Consider the following 9,217-nt stretch of genomic DNA (forward strand, 5'->3'; position numbering starts at 1 on the left):
CAGGCATAAACCACCATATCCAGTTCTGAATATACACGTCAAAATTGTAAATTTTATTGTATGATATGTATATCTCAGCTAAAAAAAAAGGAAAACAGGGAGTTCTGTACTGATATGATATAATCTCCAAATATATTAAGTAAAAAAAGAGAGATACAGAATAGTGTGTGCAATGTACTACTATATTCTTAAAAAAATTATACACACATATATATATACACTATCCAGGCATAAAACCTCTCAAAAGACATACGGGAAACCAATAACATTATTTCCTAAAGCGAAGGATCCTGGAGTGCCTGTGGATATTGTGGTCTGGAAGGGAGACCTGACTTTTCAATATGCTCTTTTGTACCTTTTAAATTTTGTATAGAGTACGACACTTCCCTAATTTTCTAATTTATAGAAAGAAAAAAGGAATACTCTGATGCTTTCTCTTTAGTCTTTAGTTTTATTTTAAGAGATCATCTGCATTTTTTTCTGTAATAAACTTAAAACATATCCACCCATTTTGTCAGATTTATTTATTCCTTAGCGATTTGTTGTAAAAGTACAGTTTTTGTCTCAATCCTTAATAATACTATATTCATTATATTTCAGGTGTTTGGGTTTCTCATGGAGGAAAAGAAACACAGGCATAAACCTCTATACTATCCACCTGCTAGTCCTGCACATGATTTGAATAAAGTGTTACTGATACTTGAACAATTTGTATGATGTCGGCAGAGTAATATCAACAAGAATCATTATAAAGTAGCTGGCTTTATAAGTCAAGAGTTATGATATTTGATCCACTGTTAATCCATTTCTAGATCTGATCTAGATTATTTTCTTATTTATTTATTTATTTATTTATTTATTTATTTATTTTTATTTATTTTGAGATGGAGTCTCACTCAGTTGCCCAGGCTGGATTGCAATTGTGCGATCTCAGCTCACTTCAAGCTACACATCCCAGGTTCATGCCATTCTCCTGCTTCAGCCTCCTGAGAAGCCAGGTCTACAGGCACCCACCACCATGCGCCGGCTAATTTTTTTTTTTTTTTTTTTGTATTTTCACTAGAGATGGAGTTACACCATGTTAGCCAGGATAGTCTTGATCTCTTGACCTCGTGATCCACACACCTTGGCCTCCCAAAGTGCCAGGATTACAGGCGTTAGCTACTGCACCCAGCCAATCTGATCTACATTATTTTCTGGATCTTCTGGTATATTGCAGGGCAACTGATGCATGATTTCTTCCTTGTGGGATGTTGTGGCTTCTTCATAAAGAACCTGAATAATCTCACACTGAATATTGTCTGTTAGAGTCTTCTCATTATAACCCCTTGTTTCAAGTCTTTCATACAATACATTGGTATCTGTCCTCAGCACAAAAACTACATGAAACCAGCATTTAAGGAAGAAATCAAAACCTTGGTAATAAACAATAACTCCACCTTCTCTCATTTGGTTATCTAACTCATCAACTAATCTGTCTTCATCTAAAATGGGACAATCATACTCTTCATCATAGCCATCATACAATTGCTCTTCTCAAGATAAATCACCCACATCAATGTATTTCAGTCCTGATATTGATGCAAGTTCTGTGCCTATTAAGGTTCTTCCAACCCCTGGGGTACTGGTGAGCAGGATGCTGAGAGGCAATGATGGCTTGCTGTGATGGCGCCGAGTGCCTTGTTCACATGTCCTTTGCACTACTGTTCTTGGAATTTCTAAAACAAATCCCAATGCCTCTCAATACCTCCACAACTCCCTTCACACACCTTTGACTTGAGAAACCACATATTTATTTAAAAATTGCATAACATAGAGGTCTCCAGAAATGTGTGCAGATTTCCCCAGTTCCCAAAACTAATGAAATCTAGTCAGATCATGTAGATTCTTACAGATTCTGGGAGGACTTTGGTTTTCAGTGTGAATGCACTGGAAGATTCTGGGAGGGAGAAAGGAAGCCGTAGAATATTGAAGAGCATAGTAAGCATGGGACAGGAACATGTTTCTCTGTGACAGCAAGAAAAATAAAATTAGGCTTTTCTAAAACAATTTCCATTAGAACAGAGATGACCAAACCATATTTAAACTCTTGCTTTCTCTGTGACCTTTGGACCTCTCCTATGGGTTACCTGCTCATTTATTTTTACCTTGCTTTGTATATGGCTGTTGCCTCCTCTCTTTTCACACTGCAGGAATCTTTTCTTTGCTACAGACTATCCACCAGAGTGTTTTTTTTTTTTCTTCCCCACAATAGTAATTGGGCTCACCAGAATATGCCCAACTCCCAGCGTCTTCCTCAGGAAAGAATTAAAGCTGTAGTGTATGTGTTGAAATGTTTTTCCTTTCAAGAGATTGCCTAATGAATAGACATGGAGTGCTGAAGGACATGATGGAGTCATACAGATAACAGTTGTGTCTGATGAGAAGAAAGAAAATTGCAGCACTAGAGAAGCTGCAATACCACAGACAGTCAACTGGGGAAGAAAATAGGTAATCAATCTAAAAACAATGAAACAAATTATATTTAACTGAGAAATACACCCAGATTCAGAGAAGAAATACCTCAGAATGCATCTTTGAAGCCCCCAGAATCTATAGCCTGGATGACTGCTGTTAATATCCCCCTTTACTAAGGCAGTTTATTTATTTATTTATTTATTTATTTTTGAGAAAGAATTTTGCTGTGTAGCCCAGGCTGGAGTGCAGTGGAGCAATCTCAGCTCAGTGCAACCTCCGTCTCCTGGGTTCAAGCGATTCTCTTGTCTCAGTCTTCTTAATGGCTGGGATGAGAGGTGCACACCACAATACTCAGCTAATTTTTTTGTATTTTCGGTAGAGACGGGTTTTGCTATGTTAGCCAGGCTGGTCTCAAAATCCTGGCCTCGAGTATCTGCATGTCTTGGTCCCCCAAAGTGCTGGGATAACAGGCCTGAGCTACTGTGCCCAGCCATGGCAGGCTTTAAATGCTAGATTTGATGGACATTGTATAATTTTCCAGATCTTATGAAAAAATTACAAGTCATACGAAGAATTTGGGAAATACACTTCACTGGAAGAAACAAAATAAATATCCAGAAGTTGACTCTTAAGTAATGAAGATTTTTGCATATGTGATAAAGAATTGAAAACAATTAAAATTACTCAGTGAACAAAAATAAAACAAAAATAAACAATTGAATAACATTTAAAAATAATAAATGACCAAAATGTGATATCAACAAAGATATGAAACCTTTTTCTAAAAACCCAACAGAAATTGTGGCATTGAAGGATCCAATAACTGTCATTTACAAATTCGCTACAGAGACACAACAGCAAAAAATGGATCAAAAATAGATTCAGAAAATTAAACATATATTATTCACAAATATTTAGGCCTGGAAACTAGTTTTTGAAAAAAATGGAAAAAAATGAGTGTGAAATATGAGACTTACTGGACAACATCAAGTAGACCAATATATTCAGAGAAAGAGTCTTATAAAAAGAATATAGGAAGAAAATGACATAAATATTATTTGGAAGAAAAAGAGGAGATTCTGAGAACCTTACACGTTTCTGTGATGAAACAAAAATAATAGTAACCAAGAATAATTGATCTGGAAAACACAGTACTTCAAAAATTAGAAAAAATAAAACGTTTTTAAGTTTAAAATAAAAAATCTAATGTTGCTTACTACTAAAATAACCCTAGAAAAAATGCATATGATAGTCAATTATGTTGAAACATAAAATGATGCTGGACAGCATCATAAAACCATATGAAAATATAAAGCTCTCTATTAAATATAAGTATATACACTGATACAAAATTTGCTATTGTAATAATAATGGTGTATTAAATTCTTCAATCTCTGTGAAAATACACACAATATATAGCGACAAAATTTGTAACATTAGTAAGAGAGTGGGGAAAGTAAAAATGAATATATTTTGTAAGCTGTTAACTTGAATTTGAAGGCAAAAGCTGTTTGCCCTGGGGACCTTAGCACTGGGTGAGGGATGAGATAAACCTGCCATTTTGTCTCCCTTAGTTTTTCCATCTCCCCCTACTCTGCATAGGGATTTTTCTTGGTCTGGAGGAATAGTCAGTGTGGACAGGCTCTATTCTGCACACACAGACAGGTGTAGGTAGGCATGGCATCTATAGAGGGGGCCTGGGATTCTAAAAAGAATTAAATATTCAAAAAGTGGAAACCTGAGAATTTTGGGAAAGATTCTCCGGGCTTTGGGCTGGGGAAATGGTAAGTCCTTGCTTCCAGCCATGCGGTTTCTTATCAGAGTTGTTGGGACCATCTTCCTGCAGGTGTCCCTTAGGGAGACATTGCAGGAGATTTAGCCGGTGATGATGGTCCATGAAAAAATGTGTCACTGCACTTGCTTCTCACTGCACCTGGACAGAAACACGCCAAACCACTTCCCAGGGCTGCAAAACAGTGAGGAGATGCAGGAGGTCTCAGGGTTGTGTATGAGGGAAGGCTGGATTGGAAGTTGGGTAGACTGCCTAGAGGAGGGACCCCAAAAGAAGGGCCAGGCAGGACTTCCCCAATCCTTGGAGGTCTTGTGTCACAGATAAGCATATGAATGTAGGATTGGAGCACACGCCTGCTTCTCAGCCTGTCACACCAACACCTTATAACTTCATAGCCCACAAGTTAAAGAGCAGAGTTGTGATTCTAAAAAAATCAGGCAGTATCAAGCCAGCCTTCATATCAGCCCAATAAAATTCTATAAAGATAAATGATGTCTTGCGGAAAAAAGAAATACAAAAAACTTAAAAAGATTCACAGTATTTGAGTGGGGAAATCTGCCCAGTACAGCACCAACTGCTGTGGTGAGATTCACCTGGTTGTAAAGCAAAATCTCTCATGTACTCATGTTCCCTGGGGAAAAGCCACTCATGTTCCCAGGGTCTACCTGCTTGCTAAGAGGAAGTGTGGAAAAGATTTGTAGCTCAATGGTGCCCATAGTTGATCACAGAACCTTTCCTCTTTCCCAAAACAGCCACCATTAAAATTCAGTGAAACACAAACTGGAAGATAGTCCTGAATTTGGAGGCCCTGGGGAGTCCTCAGCACAACCCTGCATTAGGGCTGCCCAAAAAGGCAGCTCTAAATGCTCCATCTACCCAAGACACTAGTGGATAAAAAGCAGTTAGCCTTGTCAGCTCTTCAAGACCCACATGTGATTCAGAGGCATTTGTCAGAAGATTCTTTGTAAGAAAGGATCTCTGCCCACTAGCAGACAGGAGTGTGTGTCTGTGTGAGTGTGTGTGTGTTGAAATTAGAACCCCACCTAATGTGTTCATTATGGAATTTGAAAATGGAAGCCTAAAGTTGAAAATTGAAATCACCCACGAGAGCATCTTGCAAACTATTTTCTGTGCTAGATGCGATGTTTTAAGGTACAGGGCCCTGGTAACATCCTACTTCCCTCTCCTTGAAAGAACTACACACACTATTCAAGGCCTGCTTCCACTTGAGCCGCTCCCAAGAGCAGCTTGAGAGCCTGGGCCCATCTGCCAACTTTAGCAGGGCTGACTAAAGCTGCTTGTTTTTCCCGAGTATCTTCTCCAATGACCTGAGAGGTGGGGGAGACATTGGGGCCAGGATTGAAAAAAGGGATGGGGAGCATGGAGGCCAGAGGCTGAGGACCAGGTTTTCCCACATGGAGGGGTCTGGCCTAGAGGCACTCAAACCAGGGTCAAATTTAGGTGGAGAGATCTGGTCTTGGGTGGCCCTGTGCTGACTACCAGCCTTGAGTCCCTCAAACAGTAGGAAGTGAAAGAATGGCTTGCATATGAGCCTCACTGACAGTGTGCCACCTGTGTACATCTTGCCAGGGACCCAGGAGGGACCATGGTGTCTCCAGAGCCAAGACTGGAAGGTGGAACTCCCAAAGGGAGCAAAGAAGAGGGTCCTAGGTGAAATGAAGACCTTATTTCTGCTTGACCATTCTTGAAGCGCTTTCAGTGCCTAAAAGTGATTAGCATGAGCATCTGGAACCCACTTCCTGGAAACTGCAAGATGCAAAGGGATTTCATGTACCTCTTTGTAATTACAGATTAGGACAAGAAGTGCCCCATCACTGCATCCGCATGGGGCATTTACTGGATCCAGTAAGTCTCTGCCAGCTCCCCACAAACTCCTGGGATGTCATTTTTTCTGGGTCTGTGGACAGACAACCAGGGCACTTGCTCAGTGCCCACTTCCTCCTTGTAGGCCTACAGCCTATTGCTCAACCCCAAGCCCACTAGCCCTTGCTTCCTAAGCCATTCAGCACTGGAGCTGCTCAAGTACCACAGCCTGAACTTCACAAAACACTTTGTCATGTCAAGAAAGTAAAGGTAAGGCTGCCGGGCATGGTGGCTCATGCCTGTAATCCCAAAATTTTGGAAGGCCAATGTGGGCAGATCACAAGGTCAGGAGCTTAATATCAGCCTGGCCAATACTGTGAAACTCCACCTCTACTAAGAATGCAAAAATTAGCTGGGCGTGGTGATGCATGCCTGTAGTCCCAGCTGCTCGGAGGCTGAGGCAGAAGAATTCCTTGAATCCGGTGGGTGAAGGTTGCAGTGAGCTGAAATCATGTTGATTCACTCCAGTTTGGGTGACAGAGTGAGATTTCTTCTCAAAAAATAGAATAGAATAGAATAGAATAGAATAGAATAGAATAGAATAGAATAGAATAGAAAGGAATAGAATAGAATAGATGAAATAAAATAGAATAAAATATAAAATAAAATAAAATGTAATGTCACTGTTTCATCTCCCCCTGACCTGTGTCATGTTCCAGGGGCTTATTGGATGAACCAGCCAGCCAAAACTCCAGAGTTTCCACCCAAACAATCTGCCCCCACTGCTTGAGTTCCCTCTAGGGAGCTGTCAGTATGACAGGGGGCATCCACGGGAGTGGTGGCCATTTGCTTCTATCTGACCTCAGGGCAGATTATCAGGGCAAGAAGATCCTAGAGCAGATGGAAGTCTCAGAGAAGTAGCCTATGGCAGTGTTCTGGGTTCAGTGGGCTCTGTATCTCCCTCTCCCCTTATTGTCACGAGGTCCAGAACCACACACTCACCCAGATCACTGCTCCATTGCACGTGTGCAGCTGGATGGCTCCCCAGGCAGAGGCTGCCATGGACTGTGTGCACACAGAGAATGCCTACACCTTGAGGCCGTACTATGAGGAGAACATTCCTGAACAGGGTCATGCAGACTGATCCTGCCCTCAGTGGGAACCCCCTTCCTCCTGCGTACTACACAGAATTCTGTGCACTTTCCTGGAGGCTCCATGCTGGGTCTTTTCATTTGGAAATTTGAGGTTGTCCATAGGGAGGTAACAAAAGAGACTTCTCCTCCATTTGGAAAAAAAAAAAAGAAGAAAGAACGAAAAGGGAGACTTCTCAGAGCACATTGTGGGGCACAGGCTGAGCCTTTGCCTCCCTCCCTGGTCCCTCTATGGTCCCAGGACTGAAAGAAGGAGCTGCAGACAATGAGGGAACTGCTCTGCAAGAACTGGCCTGAGTGGCTGCTTCAAAAAAGAACCACAGTCAAAGTGCCTACATACCCTAGTGACTGACTGGCAGCCTCAGGCCCACCTACCATCTGCAGGCAGGTTTTCTTGCTGGCAGAATGTAACCAAGGAAAGCAGGAATAAGTCCAGCACTCTCAGTCACCCCAAAGGCTGTCTGGGGTTCCCTGCAAGGCCTTCTAGCTTTCTGCTTCTTGGAAGACCACCCAAGCATCTCTTTCTGGCCTTGGAGACTTTGATTCTCTGGAAGGAGAAGGCCCTACTTTTCACTAGGCTAAGCGGCCAGATCCATCCAGCTCTCCCCCTTCAGTAGCAACCAATGGGCTCTCACCTGGGCACACACTGCCCAACCTTGGCCCTTCTAAGGCAGGAGCTCATTTGTCTTACAGGTTCAGCTTACTAGGGCTTAAAAGTTATCAGTGCTGTTATTAAGATTGAGAAATTAGGGGGAAAGAGTTGCCTTGAAAAATTTCCCCTAATCTTATCTTGGAGATCATCAGCACCGGTGACAGCATAGGCAGGGCTGCCGAGGATGCTGGTGGAGAGTGCCCAGCCTGTCCAGTAAGCTGGTCCTTGCCAGAGGTGACTCATGACCCAACCCCTGAGAGAAGCAGACAGACATCCAAGTAAAGAGCTGGGGTGTATAGATCAGGGCAGCCCAGGCACACTGATGGTGGCTTGGCACTACCTCCCATTAAGGGGTGTCACCACAGCTGACTCTTGGAGCCAGGGGGTGATTTTCAATGTGTGCAAGGCAGTCACCTCCATCAGCTATACAGCCTTCAGCACTCACTTCACCTTGGACATCTCACCAGAAAGCAGTGGGGACTGGCCAATGGAGAAGCTTTGCAAAGTGGGACAGAGCATCATGGGGTGGGGGATGTGGGGCCTGCCTGCTCATCTGAGCATTCTTCCTGAAGGTGTGCTTTGCAACCAAACAGTGACTGTTTTCATGTTGTCTATTTATTTATGGGCTTAAAATATCCTAATATTTCATTTATAGTAGTTTCAGGCTTGTATTTGTGTATTTGTAAAAATTTTATTAGAAGAAAGGTCACTTCAGACAACAATATTTTAGAAGATCTTAAGGTGGCATAGACTTTCATGTCACAATAGCTACTGTTGACCTCTTTTTGCTACCTTTGTACAAAGTATACACAGAAAGTGCAGCCAGAGGAGATGAGGCCAAGTGTCTAGAGCAGAACTGCCTGGGCTTGCTTGCTTGTCTGCCATCATGTGGACTCTGGCTGTGAGGCGGTGCCCACCCTGGATCTACACACCCCACCCCATCTCCTGAGTAACCAACACAAGGCAGTGCTAATTAGCAGGTGAGTGATGGGCATCAGGCAGCCCAATACCATCTGGGAAGATTTGAACATCATCTAGGCTGGGGCTGTGGGGGGCAGGAGCTGTGGCTCTCTTCGCTTGTTATGGCACCACCCACAGATGCATCTGCCCTGTGCTGTTTCTCCAGGAATCAACTGCCCATGGTCCTGAGCCTGTCATGCCATGCCTGCTACCTCACACTGCCTGTGTTTGGAAAAAACATCCTGAGATGGTACTGCTGGATGTGAGCACTGGCAAGAGGACAGCACCTTTGTCTTGGGGGATTAGGAGCTGACCAGATAGCTCCCGTCTGCCTCTAGAACAAGTGGGGGCTGGTTCTGCAATTAATGACATCTCCCAAAA

General features: G+C 42.7%; 1 pseudogene; it reads right to left on the minus strand.

Annotated features, from left to right (window-relative positions):
• Window positions 1-1,161: 1,161 nt before the first annotated feature.
• Window positions 1,162-7,208, minus strand: LOC129025746 (adenylate kinase isoenzyme 6-like; annotated as a pseudogene).
• Between the last annotated feature and the right edge of the window lie 2,009 nt (window positions 7,209-9,217).

This window comes from Pongo pygmaeus, chromosome Y (genome assembly GCF_028885625.2).
Source record: "Pongo pygmaeus isolate AG05252 chromosome Y, NHGRI_mPonPyg2-v2.0_pri, whole genome shotgun sequence".
Classification (NCBI taxonomy): domain Eukaryota; kingdom Metazoa; phylum Chordata; class Mammalia; order Primates; family Hominidae; genus Pongo; species Pongo pygmaeus.